The 18,670-nt window shown below is 46.6% G+C and overlaps 1 long non-coding RNA gene across 2 annotated transcripts in view; it reads right to left on the reverse strand.

Annotated features, from left to right (window-relative positions):
• The window catches only part of LOC139276168 (uncharacterized), a 169,846-nt gene that overhangs the window by 6,003 nt on the left and 145,173 nt on the right, over window positions 1–18,670 (reverse strand). Inside the window, exon 6 of one of the 2 annotated variants that reach the window (XR_011595829.1) lies at window positions 5,635–5,723. The exons of the other annotated variant lie outside the window; for it this stretch is intronic. This is a non-coding gene — a long non-coding RNA (uncharacterized lncRNA). The remainder of the gene's footprint in view (window positions 1–5,634; window positions 5,724–18,670) is intronic. 2 annotated transcript variants of the gene reach the window in all.

Consider the following 18,670-nt stretch of genomic DNA (forward strand, 5'->3'; position numbering starts at 1 on the left):
AGAGAGGTGAAAATTATGTTTAAAAAATATTGTGCGCAGACTGGGATGGAAATGTATTTAGGTCTGTTTCTGGGCTTAGAATAGGCAATGCACTGCAAGAGGCCAAGGCTCATCCAAAATTAGGATTCGGGCCATATTTTAATAGTAGAGGTGATCTGCCGGATTCCCTTGTGCCTCCAGAGTCAGCTGACATCTGGGATTGAATTTGGATCTTCTGCCTCACTAGCAGCAAGCCTCAGGTAAGTCCTGGGAAGTAGGGTTGGAGGAGAACGTGGGTAAGTAAAGCAAGCTTTCGCTATCTTTTGTTCAGTAGCCTCTAGCTGTCCCTTTAAGGACCACTGGTTAGAGCACTGTAGAACTGGAAAAACTTGTCGGAGCAAGCTTGCCAAATACTCCGCCAGTTTTTCACCCACTTTGTATAAGGGTTCCGAAACAGGCGCAGGATCTATCGTTGCATATTTAAATTGATCCAACACTACTTTCAGGTTGCATCCAGTCGCGCGAGGACCAGTATGGTGACAGCACTGATTGGGCACAGGATTTTGAGCCCAGAAATTGATATCTGTTGCACGGCCTGAAAAATGGGCAAAACACATCCTAATTTCTACTCCACTATGTCATAGGTTATTATGAAAGATGATTTAATCTCTGTCAGTGGGGTCAACCAGAATCCAACTGTAATTTTGTCATCCGTCAGTTGTACTTGTTGAGAGTAAAAATGTACCTGTGGCTAATTGTATACAGCAGGTTAATTTTCCAGAAAACTGATTTATTTGTTAGTTTTAGAACTTTTTAACAAAATCACTAAAATGACAAGTAGCAGGCCAGGTAGATAAGGTGGTTAAGAAGGCATATGGAATGCTTGCCTTTATTAGCCGAGGCATAGAGTACAAAAGCAGGGGGGTTATGCTTGAACTGTATTAAACACTGGTTAGGCCACAGCTGGAGTACTACATGCAGTTCTGGTCACCGCATTACAGGAAGGACATAGAAACATAGAAACATAGAAAATAGGTGCAGGAGTAGGCCATTCGGCCCTTCTAGCCTGCACCGCCATTCAATGAGTTCATGGCTGAACATTCAACTTCAGTACCCCATTCCTGCTTTCTCGCCATACCCCTTGATCCCCCTAGCAGTAAGGACCTCATCTAACTCCTTTTTGAATATATTTACTGAATTGGCCTCAACAACTTTCTGTGGTAGAGAATTCCACAGGTTCACCACTCTCTGGGTGAAGAAGTTCCTCCGCATCTCGGTCCTAAATGGCTTACCCCTTATCCTTAGACTGTGACCCCTGGTTCTGGACTTCCCCAACATTGGGAACATTCTTCCTGCATCTAACCTGTCTAACCCCGTCAGAATTTTATATGTTTCTATGAGGTCCCCTCTCATTCTTCTGAACTCCAGTGAATACAAGCCCAGTTGATCCAGTCTTTCTTGATAGGTCAGTCCCGCCATCCCGGGAATCAGTCTGGTGAACCTTCGCTGCACTCCCTCAATAGCAAGAATGTCCTTCCTCAGGTTAGGAGACCAAAACTGTACACAATACTCCAGGTGTGGCCTCACCAATGCCCTGTACAACTGTAGCAACACCTCCCTGCCCCTGTACTCAAATCCCCTTGCTATGAAGGCCAACATGCCATTTGCATTCTTAACCGCCTGCTGCACCTGCATGCCAACCTTCAATGACTGATGTACCATGACACCCAGGTCTCTTTGCACCTCCCCTTTTCCTAATCTGTCACCATTCAGATAATAGTCTGTCTCTCTGTTTTTACCACCAAAGTGGATAACCTCACATTTATCCACATTATACTTCATCTGCCATGCATTTGCCCACTCACCTAACCTATCCAAGTCGCTCTGCAGCCTCACAGCATCCTCCTCGCAGCTCACACTGCCACCCAACTTAGTGTCATCCGCAAATTTGGAGATACTACATTTAATCCCCTCATCTAAATCATTAATGTACAGTGTAAACAGCTGGGGCCCCAGCACAGAACCTTGCGGTACCCCACTAGTCACTGCCTGCCATTCTGAAAAGTACCCATTTACTCCTACTCTTTGCTTCCTGTCTGACAACCAGTTCTCAATCCATGTCAGTACACTACCCCCAATCCCATGTGCTCTAACTTTGCACATCAATCTCTTGTGTGGGACCTTGTCGAACGCCTTCTGAAAGTCCAAATATACCACATCAACTGGTTCTCCCTTATCCACTCTACTGGAAACATCCTCAAAAAATTCCAGAAGATTTGTCAAGCATGATTTCCCTTTCACAAATCCATGCTGACTTGGACCTATCATGTCACCTCTTTCCAAATGCACTGCTATGACATCCTTAATAATTGATTCCATCATTTTACCCACTACCGATGTCAGGCTGACCGGTCTATAATTCCCTGTTTTCTCTCTCCCTCCTTTTTTAAAAAGTGGGGTTACATTGGCTACCCTCCACTCCATAGGAACTGATCCAGAGTCAATGGAATGTTGGAAAATGACTGTCAACGCATCCACTATTTCCAAGGCCACCTCCTTAAGTACTCTGGGATGCAGTCCATCAGGCCCTGGGGATTTATCGGCCTTCAATCCCATCAATTTCCCCAACACAATTTCCCGGCTAATAAGGATTTCCCTCAGTTCCTCCTCCTTACTAGACCCCCCGACCCCTTTTATAACCGGAAGGTTGTTCGTGTCCTCCTTCGTGAATACCGAACCAAAGTACTTGTTCAATTGGTCCGCCATTTCTTTGTTCCCCGTTATGACTTCCCCTGATTCTGACTGCAGGGGACCTACATTTGTCTTTACTAACCTTTTTCTCTTTACATATCTATAGAAACTTTTGCAATCCGTCTTAATGTTCCCTGCAAGCTTCTTCTCATACTCCATTTTCCCTGCCCTAATCAAACCCTTTGTCCTCCTCTGCTGAGTTCTAAATTTCTCCCAGTCCCCAGGTTCGCTGCTATTTCTGGCCAATTTGTATGCCACTTCCTTGGCTTTAATACTATCCCTGATTTCCCTTGATAGCCACGGTTGAGCCACCTTCCCTTTTTTATTTCTATGCCAGACAGGAATGTACAATTGTTGTAGTTCATCCATGCGGTCTCTAAATGTCTGCCATTGCCCATCCACAGTCAACCCCTTAAGTATCATTCGCCAATCCATCTCAGCCAATTCACGCCTCATACCTTCAAAGTTAGCCTTCTTTAAGTTCTGGACCATGGTCTCTGAATTAACTGTTTCATTCTCCATCCTAATGCAGAATTCCACCATATTATGGTCACTCTTCCCCAAGGGGCCTCGCACAACGAGATTGCTAATTAATCCTTTCTCATTACATAACACCCAGTCTAAGATGGCCTCCCCCCTAGTTGGTTCCTCGACATATTGGTCTAAAAAACCATCCCTTATGCACTCCAGAAAATCCTCCTCCACCGTATTGCTTCCAGTTTGGTTAGCCCAATCTATGTGCATATTAAAGTCACCCATTATAACTGCTGCACCTTTATTGCACGCACCCCTAATTTCCTGTTTGATGCCCTCCCCAACATCACTACTACTGTTTGGAGGTCTGTACACAACTCCCACTAACGTTTTTTGCCCTTTGGTGTTCTGCAGCTCTACCCATATAGATTCCACATCATCCAAGCTAATGTCCTTCCTAACTATTGCCTTAATCTCCTCCTTAACCAGCAATGCTACCCCACCTCCTTTTCCTTTTATTCTATCCTTCCTGAATGTTGAATACCCCTGGATGTTGAGTTCCCTATCCCTGCTCATCCTGGAGCCACGTCTCCGTAATCCCAATCACATCATATTTGTTAACATCTATTTGCACAGTTAATTCATCCACCTTATTGCGGATACTCCTTGCATTAAGACACAAAGCCTTTAGGCTTGTTTTTTTAACACCCTCTGTCCTTTTAGAATTTTGCTGTACAATGGCCCTTTTTGTTCTTTGCCTTGGGTTTCTCTGCCCTCCACTTTTCCTCATCTCCTTTCTGTCTTTTGTTTTTGCCTCCTTTTTGTTTCCCTCTATCTCCCTGCATTGGTTCCCATCCCCCTGCCACATGATTGCACTGGAGAGGGTACAGAGGAGATTTACGAGGATGTTGCCGGGAGTAGAGAATCTAAGCTATGAGGACAGATTAGATAGGCTGGATTTGTTTTCATTGGAACAGAGGAGGCTGAGGGGAGACTTCTTTGAGGTGTATAAAATTATGAGGGGCCTTGATATAGTGGATAGAAAAGGCCTATTTCCCTTAGCAGATAGGGTCAACAACCAGGGGGCATAAATTTAAAGTAATTGATAGAAATTTTAGAGGTGATTTGAGGGGAAATTTCTTCACGCAGAAGGTTGTGGGGGTCTGGAACTCACTGCCTGAAAGCATGGTAACGACAGAAACCCTCACCACATTTAAAAAGTACTTGGATGTGTACCTGAAGTGCGGTAACCTACAGGGTTATGGACCTAGAGCTGGAAAGTGGGATTAGGCTGGATAGCCTCTTGTTGGCCGGCATGGACATGATGGGCTGAAATGACCTCCTTCTGTGCTGTAAACTTCTATGATTCTATGATTCTATGATTCTGCCCCTTCCAAAGGAACTAGTTGACTAATTATACCCGAATTGTAATGTCGAACTTTTACTATAATTTGAATTAACATTATTCAGAAACAAAGTCCTTTGGACCCTTAAAAGAGACATGGTCAACCACACCATCTTGTTCCACTGCCTTTCCTCTGTTGTGCAGTTTTGTGGGACTGCACTTGTTTGATTCCACACTTACCGAACAGATTGTAGCCAGAGCATCACCTGCAGTGACTTCCCAAACGCACACCATAACATACAGCATCTTCCAAGGAGCCATCCTTGGCCCTCAAAAAATGACCTCTTCACTGCTTCCTGAACCCTTCTTTGTTTTGTCACAATGCTTGTTCATCAGCCAGTCTTGGAGGAGCCATAATTTCCTCCAAATAAACATTGGGAAGAATGAAACAATCGTCTTTGGCTCCTGTCAAATAATCCATGCTCTCTGCACCAACTCCATATCCCTTTCCAACAACTGTTTCAGGTTCAATCAGAGTGCTGTTAAACTAAGCATCCTTTTAGACCCTGAACTGAGCTCCAGCCCCCAAATCCTATTCATATTACAAAGATCGCCTCCTTTCACCTCCATAATATCACCTGCCTCTTCCCCTACCTCAGCCATCTGCCATTGAAACCCTCATATATGTCTTTGTCACCTCTAGATTCAATTTCTCCAGTGCCCTCCTCGTCAGCCTCCCATCCTGCGTTATTTTCAGCTCATTGAAAATTCTGCTGCCATATCCTATCCTGCACTATGTCCTATTTGCCCGTCACCTCCCTTCTCAGTAGCTAGCCCCCCTCCCCAAATTCAAAATTCTCATCATTCTGTTTAAATCCTTCCATGACCTCACCCCTCCCTATCTCCGCAATCTTATTTCAGGCCTACAATCTCCAACCCTATTCCTCTGAATCTGGTATCCTTTATACTCCCTCCCCTCTTCATCCCACCATTCGTGGCTATAACCTCTCCTGCTCTGGAAGTCTGTCCCTGAACTGCTCCATCTCTCTATCGCCCTCTCTTTTAAGACCTTTCTTAAAACTCACCTCTTTGACCAAGCTTTTGGTCACCTCTCTTTCTTTGGCTCGGGGCCATGTGCTTCTTACACCGCTGTGAAGCTCCTTGGGATGTTTTTCTGTTTAAAGCATGATATAAATGCAAGTTGTTATGTTAAATTAGTTTGGAGAACTAGGTTATCAACATTTTTCCCCAATGTAAAATGGAACAAATGTCTTTCTCTTCAAGAATCAAGGGATATGGAGATAGTGCAGGAAAGTGGAGTTGAGGTAGAAGATTAGCCAAGACGGCCGCCTGGGAGACCGTTAAGGGGCAGGTTGTCAATTAAATTGCCTGCTAGCGCTCATTAACGAGGCCGTGCGACATTTTAGTGGCTAGCGCTTCAACTAACGCCCTCTTCTAACAGTGACCAGCTGAATAGGAATAAACAAGTAGTTGCTGAGGATTTCAAGCGCTACTTAAAGCCATGCTCAGCTTTCACTGTTGACTTGCCGTTGGCGGCTTGAAGAGGATTTTTGAGACACATCGGGAAATTTTCCTGGACAGCTTGTCAAGACTTCAATAACACTCTATCAACATTTATTCTGGAAATTCTCTGAGGACTTCACTTAAAAAGTGTGAGTGCTGTGTTACTCTGAATTATTGGACACCTGCTCTCAGGTTTGTGGAACTGTTGCAGTTCACGGACTCCCAGGCCGCCTGTAATTTCTACGGTCTGGAAGAGTCCGTGTTCCATCTTTATGTGGAGTGTGTCAGGTTGCAGGCCCTGTTCCAATATTTGAAGTGGCTGCTCCTCAAATTCTGGTTGCAATTCAGTCCCACACTCCTGATCTTTGGGCACCCTGTGCGGAGGGGAGCGGGCAGGTCGGAAGGCCTCCTCGTAGGACTGCTCCTGGGCACGGCCAAGGGTGCCATCAGCCGATCCAGGCAGCTGGCGGTCGAGGGGCTCGTTCAGCCTGACTGCCCCTGCCTCTCTTCCGTGGTTACGTTCGAGCCAGGGTGTTCCTGGAGATGGAGCATGTGGTGTCCACTGATAGGCTCGCGGCCTTCCACGAGAGGTGGGCGCCGGAGGGACTGGAGTGCATCATCACCGCTGGCAACGTTCAAGTTTAAAATGTAAATTTGTGGGTTCGAGTGCCCTTTCCAAAAGGGGGCATTTGATTTACATTTCAACTGAAATAGTTATGGAGCTGTTGCACTGTGAGTGGTTTAGCCAATCACGTATGTTCACAAGGTGCAATAAAACCCCAGTTCATTGAGCTCAGGCTCATGATGTGGTGGGCTGTTGTGAGCCTGATGTATAAACTGGTATTGTTCAATTTCATTGTTAAAGCTTTGCTAATGAACCAGCTAGTTCTCACAGCTAATATTGGATTGGACTTTCCGTCTTCTGCCTCCCGTTAGTGCCCGCAGGGGCAGTGGAAAGCTCTTTCAGGCGAGTGTCCAATTTTCAGCGTCCCGCCGGAACTTTTGGTGACTGTTTCGACGGTGCGCAGAGCATTACCGCCTGGAAGAGGCGAGCTGGTGTGCAATGCCCCTGGTTGTGACACCGGCTTGACTTTTGTCTCCCGCCCAATCCGTAGCGCTCCATAGAGCGCCCTGCTGGGACCGCCTGTGAAAGCTGGCCATCCAAGCTGTAGCGGCCGCAGTGAGGTAAGTATTGTCGAACTCAGAGAAGTGTGATTGTTTTCTATTTAATTTTTTTGCGATTACGTTGAGGTGGCGTGATTTATTTTTTGGAAATGTTCTTGGTGGATTTTTTTTCAGGTTTGTTTTTCTCCCCAGGCCTCTCTTAGAGCGCTCCGAGGCCGGCTGTTTAGCTTGGGATTTTCAGTGGCTCATGAATCCATGTTGCGTCTGCTTGATTGCACTATTCCTATCTAGATGTCCCGCTATTTCTTCCTTAATGATAGCTTCAAGCATTTTCCCCACTACAGATGTTAAACTAACCGGCCTATAGTTACCTGCCTTTTGTCTGCTCCCTTTTTTAAACAGGGGCGTTACATTAGTTGCTTTCCAATCCAATGGTACCTCCCCAGAGTCCAGAGAATTTTGGCAGATTATAACGAATGCATCTGCTATAACTTCCGCCATCTCTTTTAATACCCTGGGATGCATTTCATCAGGACCAGGGGACTTGTCTACCTTGAGTCCCATTAGCCTCTCCAGCACTACCTCCCTAGTGATAGTGATTGTCTCAAGGTCCTCCCTTCCTACATTCCCGTGACCAGCAATTTTTGGCATGGTTTTTGTGTCATCCACTGTGAAGACCGAAGCAAAATAATTGTTTAAGGTCTCAGCCATTTCCACATTTCCCATTATTAAATCACCCTTCTCATCTTCTAAGGGACCAACATTTACTTTAGTCACTCTCTTCCATTTTATATATCGGTAAAAGCTTTTACTATCTGTTTTTATGTTTTGCGCAAGTTTACTTTCGTAGCGCCTCCCTTAGCGCTCCGCCCCACACTCAGGGCCCAGCTGCTGAATTTTGCTGACTGAGGCGCAAACCGTTCCCGGCTGCAAACTTTAACGCCCCACCGCCATTACCGCCCCGAAATGAGCAGAACTGAAAATCCAGCCCAATGTGTAGCTATGAATTCTTAAGCAAAGAACCCATAAAGCAAATACACTACAACACCTTATAGGAGTGACCAGGAGAAAGGGACTGCTTGGTCATCGGCATCTTGCTCGGGGCTCGTTTGGTCGGGAGGAGTAATGGAAAGAAGACATGAAGCCGGGCAGAGCAGCATCAGCTGCTGCAGGAGGGACAGGAGGGCGAGTTGGTGTCCTTCTGCCTGCTTGTACAAGACATCCTCCTCCTCTGAACCTCCTCCACCAGGACCTCCAGTGTCAAATCTGAGAACCAGTGCGGACTCTCCCGCCGTCTCGGAGCCATTCTGAAACCTGCTGCTGTGTGTCAGTCAGCACACTCCACACCTTCAGTGGAAGTGGGTGCAAGGAGCCCACTTGTGCAACTCCACAAAAATATCTTCTAATCAGTGCTTGAGTCAGGTGTCTGTCTTAGTGCCTCCAGGCAAATTTAAATTATGTTAATCAGCAATTAGGCCAGTTCAGACAGAGTCAGCATGGATTTATGAAGGGGAAGTCATGTTTGACAAATTTGCTAGAATTCTTTGAGGATGTAATGAACAGGGTGGATAAAGGGGAACCAGTGGATGTGTTGTATTTGGACTTCCAGAAAGCATTTGACAAGCAGCTACATAAAAGGTTACTGCACAAGATAAAAGTTCACGGGGTTGGGGGTAATATATTAGCATGGATAGAGAATTGGCTAACTAACAGAAAACAGAGAGTTGGGATAAATGGTTAATTCTCAGGTTGGCAAACAGTAACTAGTGGGGTGCCGCAGGGATCAGTGCTGGGACCCCAACTATTTACAGTCTATATTAACGGCTTGGAAGAAAGGACCGAGTGTAACGTAGCCAAGTTTTCTGATGATACAAAGATGGGAGGAAAAGCAATGTGTGAGGAAGACACACAAAATCTGCAAAAGGACATAGCTAGGCTAAGTGAGTGGGAAAAAAATTGGCAGATGGAGTATAATGTTGGAAAGTGTGAGGTCATGCACTTTGGCAGAAAAATCAAAGAGCAAGTTATTATTTAAATGGAGAAAAATTGCAAAGTGCTGCCATACAGCGGGACCTGGGGGTACTTGTGCATAAAATACAAAAGGTTAGTATGCAGGTACAGCAAGTGATCAGGAAGGCCAATGGAATCTTGGCCTTTATTGCAAAAGGGATGAATATACAAGCAGAGAAGTCTTGCTACAGCTGTACATGGTATTGGTGAGGCCACACCTGGAATACTGCGTACAGTTTTGATTTCCATATTAACGAAAGTATATACTTGCTTTGAAGGCAGTTCAGAGAAGGTTCACTATGTTGATTCTGGGGATGAGGGGCTTGACTTATGAGGAAAGGTTGAGTAGGTTGGGCCTCTACTCATTGGAATTCAGAAGAATGAGAGGTGATCTTATCAAAACGTATAAGATTATGAGGGGGCTTGACCAGGTGGATGTTTCCACTGATGGGAGAGACTAGAACTAGGGGGCATAATTGTAGAATAAGAGGCCACCCATTAAAAACTGAGATATGGAGGAATTTCTTCTCTCAGAGGGTTGTAAATCTGTGGAATTCGCTGCCTCAGAGAGCTGTGGAAGCTGGGACATTGAATAAATTTAAGACAGAGATAGACAGTTTCTTAACCAATAAGGGAATAAAGGGTTATGGGGAGCAGGCAGGGAAGTGGACTTGAGTCCAGGGTCGGATCAGCCATGATCATATTAAATGGCGGAGCAGGCGCAAGGGGCCATATGGCCTACTCCTGCTTCTATTTCTTAAGTTCTTATGTTCTTAATTGTGTGCTAAAACCAGACTTTCAAACAGTTGTGTCTTATTAGCACTTAATGCCTGTTTTTGCCCTTCCACCAAAATAAACCCCCGGTGTCTTATTGTACTAATTTCATCCAATTATAAAGGATGAGTATTATTTCTGCCTGTTACCTTACTATCTAAACTGAAAAACATTGTCAAGTGTGAACTGCATTTTTCAAAATTGAATCCCAATGTGACACTATATTACCTCTCTCAATCCCTCCACTGCCTTGGTGTTGCCAGACTGCTTGTGCGACCTCCAGTCCTAGATGAACCACAATTTAATTCAGTTAAACATTGGGAAGAGCAAAGCCATTATTTCCGGTCACCACCTCAAATTTCATACCCTTGCCACTAATTTTAGCACTAACCCCAGCCACTGTCTCTGCTTGAACAAGGATGTTCACAACCTTGGGGTCTTACTAGACTCCAAGCTGAGCTTCCAACCACATATCGACTTCCACCGCCTTAACATTGCTCATCTTCGCCTTTGTCTCAGCTCATCTGTTGCTGAAACCCTCATTCATGCTTTAGCTGGAATATCGCAAAGCATGCTACAGCCAATGGATTAATTTGAAGTGCAGTTACTATTATGTAGGAAAGGTAGAATTAAACTGCACATGATGTTAGGCACATTAGGTACTGTGAGGCTTGGTTGAATCAGGCAACTCTGAATTGAAGACTTACACACAAAGGATGAGGAAGTAGAGACAACTGCATTTTTGGGCATTGAATCAACTTATGGTATCAATAGGTTGAACCATTTTGTCAAATGCTGTTCGAACAATGTCTGCTATCGAGAGTTTAACATTTTATTCCTTCATTTTCGCAACAGATGCTTATTATAGAAAAAAAATATAACATTGTCCACACCACAGCAACATTTTGAAAGAATTTTGAACTGCAACTATGTTTAATCAGTCTGTGCACGCAGGAGTGATTGTAACTCACTCAGCATCATTAAAAAATAGATTGCAGTGTGTAGCTAGATATTAAAATGCCATCTGTTTGGGTATCAAGTTAATGAAGTTTCTGACATAACCAATGAAAGAGAACTCAAATGTGAATCTGAAACCAAAACCGTTCACAAAGGATGCAAACCATTCAGGATCTAGCATGGAATAAGGTTGTCTACTGATTGCCTTCATGCTGGATATCCTTGTCCTTAGTTATACAGGCAACTCTCGATTATCTGGGTCCCTCGGGGATTGGGCTATGATTTCTCCGTTAGAGCGAGTTGACATTATAAAGTTAAAACTTCAATGAATAAATACTGTGCAATCAGCTACAAACAGTAACAAGGCAGGTAAGTATGGACATTACCAGCATGCATTCAGGTGGCCTGGAGGAGGAGATTGTCCAGCTCCGGTGTTCCGGAGCGCGATGCCTTCCCGGGCTGAAAGGACTTCGACGTAAGCGGCGGCCGCAAGAGACAGCGGCTGCAGCAGTGTGCACACACACGGAATTTTAAATGCTGTTATAACGGTTTCCCGTTGCATCCGTGTGCGGATAATCGAGAGTTGCTCGTGCTTTGAAACTTCTATAGAAATCCTGTTGGCCTGCATTCACTTTAGTCTTATTTGCACTACTCTCCCAGCTCAGGCTGAGCTGCAAAAAATCCAAGTGCTTTCCTCCATAAAGCTTCCATCCTTTTACAAATGTTCTGTCTGCTTGTTCTGGTAGCTCAAGTGGATGTCAGCAATGCTGTGGCAATATAATAATAAGAAAAGGATGTTCCTCAGGTGTACTAGTCAACATTTCTTTCTTAACAAATGCCAGCAAAAAAAAATTCTTTGGTTACTGAGGTCCCCACTTGAGGTCCCCACCATCACAGAAGCCAGTCTTCAGCCAATCTGATTCATGCCTCGTGATATCAAGAAACAGCTGAGCGCACTGGATACAGCAAAGGCCTTGGGCCCCTACAACATCCCAGCTGTTGTGCTGAAAACTTGTGCTCCAGAACTAGCCGGACCTCTAGCCAAGCTGTTCCAGTTCAGCTACAACATCTACCACCAACGCACCGTGGCTGCAGTGTGCACTATCTGCAAGATGCACTGCAGCAACTCGCCAAGGCTTCTTCGTCAACACCTCCCAAACCCACAATCTCTATCACCTAGAAGGACAAGGACAAGGGCAGCAGTTGCATGGGAACATCTCCACCTGAACATTCCCCTCCAAGTCACACACCATCCTGACTTGGAAATATATCTATTCCTTCATCGTCGCTGGGTCAAAATGCTGGAACTCCCTCCATAACAGCACTGTGGGAGCACCTTCACCTCCCAGACTGCAGCGGTTCAAGGAGGCGGCTCACCACCACCAAGGGCAATTTGATTGTTGTTTATGGGATCTTACTGCGAACAAAATGGCAGGTCAACAGTGGCAAAAAATGTTGTCGGAGGCCAGAGGAGAGGGATTTGGGGAATTAGGTTAGCGAATTCGCGAGGGAGCTGAGCAGAGTTTTTTCTAAGGATGGTGAGTGATGGTCGGGGAGTTGATGAAAGGCAAGGAGTTGTGGGTAATAAAGGAGACAAGCAAATGGGCATTTATTGGTGATCAATGGAGGAGAGGCCGTGCGATATGGTTGGGTTGACAGAGTGGCTGAGCCTCGAACGCGCTTTGAGACATCCTTTTCTCTCTTTCTGATATTACAACTCATTTTCATTTTTTCAGAATCTGAAGGTTTCTTCAAGTTGGATTATGGCCCAAAAGCTTCTTTTCTTTTCAACGACATCAAAGCATTTTACATCACAGAGCTTCATATCCTATTATCAAACACTGATGAAACATATTAATTGGTACATCTGCTGTGGGTCTCAGTGTCAGACAACCAATGGGAGGAGGAAGACTGGTCAAAACTGAACACTGCTGAGAAATGCCTATGGTCACTTATAAGCAATAATTTAGACTTGCATTAAAGGAGAGCCTGGTGAATTCCTCCTGTGTCCCAAGTTGTATGAACCAGAATTTAGTGAAATTCCATTAATATATACTTCACAGTAAGTGTACCACAAAGGGACAATCTTAGTTCCTAAGATTTACTTCCAGATATCTTGGGGCCGAAATTACCCCTTTTAGCAATGGCCGTTAGCGTCTCTGTGAGGTGCTAACGAGGCGTGGTGAGACAATCATCTAACGCGGAATAGGCTGGGGTATTTGCAGAGGCGCTACCAGGTGGCATCCTGCTCCTCGGGCGAGCGCCCCCCTCGGCGGCACTCGGCAATGATGATGTCATCGCCGTGCGCATCGCCCCCATACAAACCCCGGAAGTGAAATTGCCCCTCGCAGCAGATCTTAGTACCTGCCGATGACAACGACAGCTTGAGCTGTTGAGTTGCAGTTGGGAATTGGATGCACCAGCGCTATTAGTGGCACCATCTTGCCAAGTTTTTTTTTGTCGGCCATTACCTATTTCTGGTTTGCAACAGTTAGTCAATGTGGCTGCTGGGCAGATCGCAGCAATTTTTTACTCAGCCATTGTTCTGCCTCCTACCTTTTCACCCGTTTCACGCACAGCAGTTTCGATGTTGTGCCAGTTCTGTCGCTTCATGGGGGCTGTGCTGGCACTCGACCGTCTGCTCCGACTTCACCGACAGAGGATGCTTCACCGAAGACAAAGGCACTGCCAATTACAGAGGGAAAGGCATCGAGAGAGGGAGAAAGGCTATGACAAAGAGAGGAAGTACCATACGGAGAGGCCCATGGAGCATCATCATCATCATCATACGCAGTCCCTCGGAATCGAGGAGGACTTGCTTCCACTCACAAAGTGAGTAATTTGATGACTGAACAGTCTGATACGAGAGCCACAGACCCTGTTACAGCTGGGACAGACATTCATCGGGGGAAGGGGTCGGTCGGGCTGGTTTGCCGCGCACTCCTTCCGCTGCCTGCACCAGGCTTCTTCATGCTCCTTGCATCGAGACTCAAAGAGCTCACATCCTCCCGGATGGACTTTCTCCACCTCGGGCGGTCTGCGACCAGGGTCTCCCAGGTGTCAGTGGTGATGTCGCACTTTACCAGGGAGGCTTTTTGCTGTCCTCCTTTGGCTCGTTTACCATGAAGGAGCTCCGCATAAAGCATTTGCTTCGGGAGTCTCGTATCTGGCATGCATACTATGTGCCTGCCCAGCGAAGCTGATCGAGTGTGGTCAGTGCTTCAATACTGGGGATGTTAGCCTGGTCGAGGACACTGATGTTGGTGCACCTGTCCTCCCAGGAGATTTGCAGGATCTTGCGGAGACATCGTTGGTGATATATCTCCAGCGACTTGAGGTGCCTTCTGTACATCGTCCATGCCTCAGACCCATACAGAAGGGCGGGTATTACTACAGCCCTCTAGACCATGAGTTTGGTGGTAGATTTGAGGGCCTGGTCTTCAAACACTCTTTTCCGCAGGCGGCCGAAGGCTGCGCTGGCGCACTGGAGGCGATGCTGAATCTCCACATCAATGTCTGCCTTTGTTGATAAGAGGCTCCCGAGATATGGGAAATGGTCCACGTTGTCCAGGGCCGCTCCGTGGATCTTGATGATTGGAGGGCAGTGCTGTGTGGCGATGACAGGCTGGTGAAGAACCTTTGTCTTACGGATGTTAAGCATAAGGTCCATGCTTTCATATGCCTCAGTGAATACATTGACTATATCCTGGAGTTCAGCTTCTGAATGTGCACAGACGCAGGCATCGTCCGCATACTGCAGCTCAACGACAGAGGTTGGGGTGATCTTGGACCTGGCCTGGAGGCGGCGTAGGTTAAACAGCTTCCCACTGGTTCTGTAGTTTAGTTCCACTCCAGTGGGGAGCTTGTTGATTGTGAGGTGGAGCATGGCGGTGAGGAAGTTTGAGAAAAGGGTTGGAGGGATAACGCAGCCCTGTTTGACCCCGGTCCGGACGTGGGTTGGGTCTGTAGTGGATCCGTTGGTAAGGATCACGGCCTGCATGTCATCGTGAAGCAGGCGAAGGATGTTGACAAACTTTTGGGGGCATCCGAAACAGAGGAGGACGCTCCATAGACCCTCACGGTTAACAGTGTCAAAACCCAGTGTAAGATCGAGAAAAGCCATGTATAAGGGCTGGCGCTGCTCCCTGCATTTTTTCTGCAACTGTCGCACTGCAAAGATCATGTCTGTTGTGCCCCGTAGGGGACGAAATCCGCATTGTGATTCCGGGAGAAGCTCCTCGGCCACAGGGAGAAGACGATTGCGGAGAACTCGAGCGACAACTTTCGCAGTGGCTGAAAGCAGGGAGATTCCCCTGTAGTTGCCGCAGTCGGACTTGTCCCCCTTTTTAAAGATGGTCACAATCACTGCATCTCTGAGATCTTCCGGCATGCTCTCCTCCCTCCAGGTGAGAGAGATGAGGTCATGTATCTGCGCCAACAGCGCTTCTCCGCCACATTTAAGCACCTCAGCAGGGATTCCATCCGCACCCGTAGCCTTGTTATTCTTAAGCTGTTTTATGGCTTTGCCAACCTCGTGTAACGTTGGAGTTTCACTGAGTTGGTGGCGGGTGGTATGCTGCGGGATGGAATCGAGAACACTCGAGTCAAAGGCAGAGTCTTGATTGAGAAGATCTTCAAAGTGCTCCTTCCATCGGGCCCTGACAGCCTTGGTGTCCTTGATGAGTGTTTCCCCGTTCTTGGCCAGGATTGGGGTGGGGCCTTGGGAGTTTGCACCATAGGTGGCCTTGGCTGCAGCGAAGAGTCCTCGCATATCGTGGCTGTCGGCCAGTTGTTGTATCTCCTGTGCTTTCTCCATCCACCACCTGTTCTTTAGGTCTCGAGTTTTTTGTTGGACCTGAGCCTTGAGCCGTCTGTAATGTTGTTTTGCAGCTCCCGAGTTGGGTTGTTGCTTGAGACTCAGAAATGCTTTGCGCTATTAGTTCTTCGATCTCCTGATCATTTTCATCAAACCAGTCCTGATGTTTTCTGGTTGAATGACCAAGTGTCTCTTCACAGGCACTGGTTATAGAGGCCTGGAGGGCAGACCAAGCACTTTGGGGATTCAGCATTTCAGGGTCATCAAGGCACGCCACATTGGCTGTGAGGCAGGTGCTGGCTGTATAGGGCTCTCTTAGCTAGGTCTCTAAGTGCCCCGGCTTTAACTTTTTTGCAGAACTGTTTCTGCTGTCCCCTCTGCTTTGGGGCAATGTTAATGTTGATGATGGATCGGATTAGGTGGTGGTCCATCCAGCAGTCATCAGCTCCTGTCATAACGTGGGTGATGCATACATCCTTGCGATCCCTGGCTCGGATGATGACATAGTCAAGCAGGTACCAGTGTTTGGAGCGAGGGTGTTGCCATGATGCCTTGTATTTGTCCCTCTGGCAGAACAGGGTGTTGAATGAGGAGTTCATGTTCTCGACTTTTTGTCAGGAGTAGGGTACCGCTGGAATTGGCTTTCCCTACCCACTCTCTGCCAATCACGCCTCCCCAGAGGGCTGTGTCTTTGCCAACCCTGGCATTAAAATCACCCAGGAGGATCAATTTGTCGTCCGTGGGGACACGGGACAAGGATGTCTCGAGGTTGGAATAAAAACCCTCTTTAGCCTCATCCGTTGCATCGAGTGTGGGGACGTACTCACTGATGACTGTGGCACATTGGTTCCAAGATAGGGTGATATGGAGAGTCATGAGGCGTTCATTGACACCACAGGGGGAGTCTTTGAGGCGGTCGACCAGCTCATTCTTGACGGCAAAGCTGACTCCATGAAGGTGGTGTTCTGCCTCTGGTTTCCCTTTCCAGAAGAAGGTGTAACCTCCACCCTGTTCCTTCAACTGGCCTTCCCCTGCCCGTCGGGTCTCGCTGAGGGTGGCGATGTTAATGTCAAAACATCTGAGTTCCCGGGCAACTATGGCGGTGGAGTACGCCTCAGGGAGATGGAAGGGAGATAGAAAAGGAGAGGGAAAGGGAGAGGGAAAGGGAGAGGCACAGAGAAGCACATCCAGCACAACATGGACAAGTACAGGAGGCAGCACAGGGAGAAGCACATCAAGATGCAGCCAGAGGAAGAAGGTGCCACAGGTGTGGTAACAGAAAGACTTATTCTCCCAGGGTATTCCGGCAGCAGTTCTCCTACATCTAATTCATTGAGGAGCAGTGTGTGCAAAGGATGCACTTCAGGAAGGATGTGGTCACAGAACTATGCCATTTGCTGCAACCAGACCTCGAGCCTCAGACCAGGGTGAGGACGGCTCTCTCAGTGGCAGTCAAGGTCACCGTCGCTCTCAATTTCTATGGTAATGGACCTTTCCAGGGTGCAACAGGACTCCAACAACTCTCAGTTTGGCATCCATTGGGACTGCATCTCCTTCCTGGAGTAACATCTTAAAAGACCACTTAAACGAAGTGGCTGCAGAGATAGTGGATGCATTGGTTGTAATCTACCAAAATTCCCTGCATTCTGGGACAGTCCCAGCGGATTGGAAAACCGCAAATGTAACAACCCTATTTAAAAAAGGAGGCAGAAAAAACCAGGAAACTATAGACCAGTTAACCTAACATCTGTCATTGGGAAAATGCTGGAGTCTATTATTAAGACAGCTATAGCGAGACAATTGGAAAAGCATAATACAGTCAAGCAGAGTCAGCATGGTTTTATGAAAGGGAAATCATGATTGACAAATTTGCTGGAGTTCTTTGAGGATGTAACGAGCAGAGTGAATAAGGGGGAACCAGTGGATGTGGTGTATTTGGATTTCCAGAAGGCAGTTGATAAGGTGCCAAATAAGAGGTCACTGCACAAGATAAATGTTCACGGGGTTGGGGGTAATATATTAGCATGGATAGAGGATTGGCTAACTAAGAAAACAGAGAGTCGGGATAAATGGGTCATTTTCCAGTTGGCAAACAGTGACTAGTGGGGTGCCGCAGGGATCGGTGCTGGGTCCTCAACGCTTTACAATCTATATTAATGACTTGGATGAAGAGACTGAGTGTAACGTAGCCAAGTTTGCTGATGATACAAAGATGGGTGGGAAAGCAAATTGTGAGGAGGACACAAAAAATCTGCAAAGAGATTATAGACAGGCTAAGTGAGTGGGCAAAAATTTGGCAGATGGAGTATAATGTGGGAAAATGTGAGGTTATCCACTTTAGCAGAAATAATAGAAAAGCAAATTATTATTTAAATGGAGAGAGATTACAAAATGCTGCAAATACAGAGGGACCTGGGGGTCCTTGTGCATGAAGCACAAGAAGTTGGTATGCAGGTACAGCAAGTAATCAGGAAGGCAAATGGAATGCTGGCCTTTATTGCAAGGGGGATAGAATATAAAAGCAGAGCGTCCTGCTACAACTGTACAGTGTATTGGTGAGGCCACACTTAAAACTGAGATGAGGAGGAATTTATTCTCAGAGGGTTATACATCTATGGAATTCTCTGCCCCAGAGAGCTGTGGAGGTTGGGTCATTGAATATATTTAAGACTGAGATAGACAGATTTTTGAGCGATAAAGTTGTAAAGCGTTATGGGGAGCGGGCAGAGTAGTGGAGCTGAGTCCATGATCAGATCAGCCATGATCATATTGAATGGCGGAGCAGGCTCGAGGGGCCAAATGGCCTACTCCTGCTCCAATTTCTTATGTTCTTATGTTCCCCATGAGCAGAGAGAAGCAGCACGAGCGTGCATGTGGCTTTGCCAGGATAGCGAACTTCCCCATGGTGCAGGGCG

This window comes from Pristiophorus japonicus, chromosome 11 (genome assembly GCF_044704955.1).
Source record: "Pristiophorus japonicus isolate sPriJap1 chromosome 11, sPriJap1.hap1, whole genome shotgun sequence".
Lineage (NCBI taxonomy): Eukaryota > Metazoa > Chordata > Chondrichthyes > Pristiophoridae > Pristiophorus > Pristiophorus japonicus.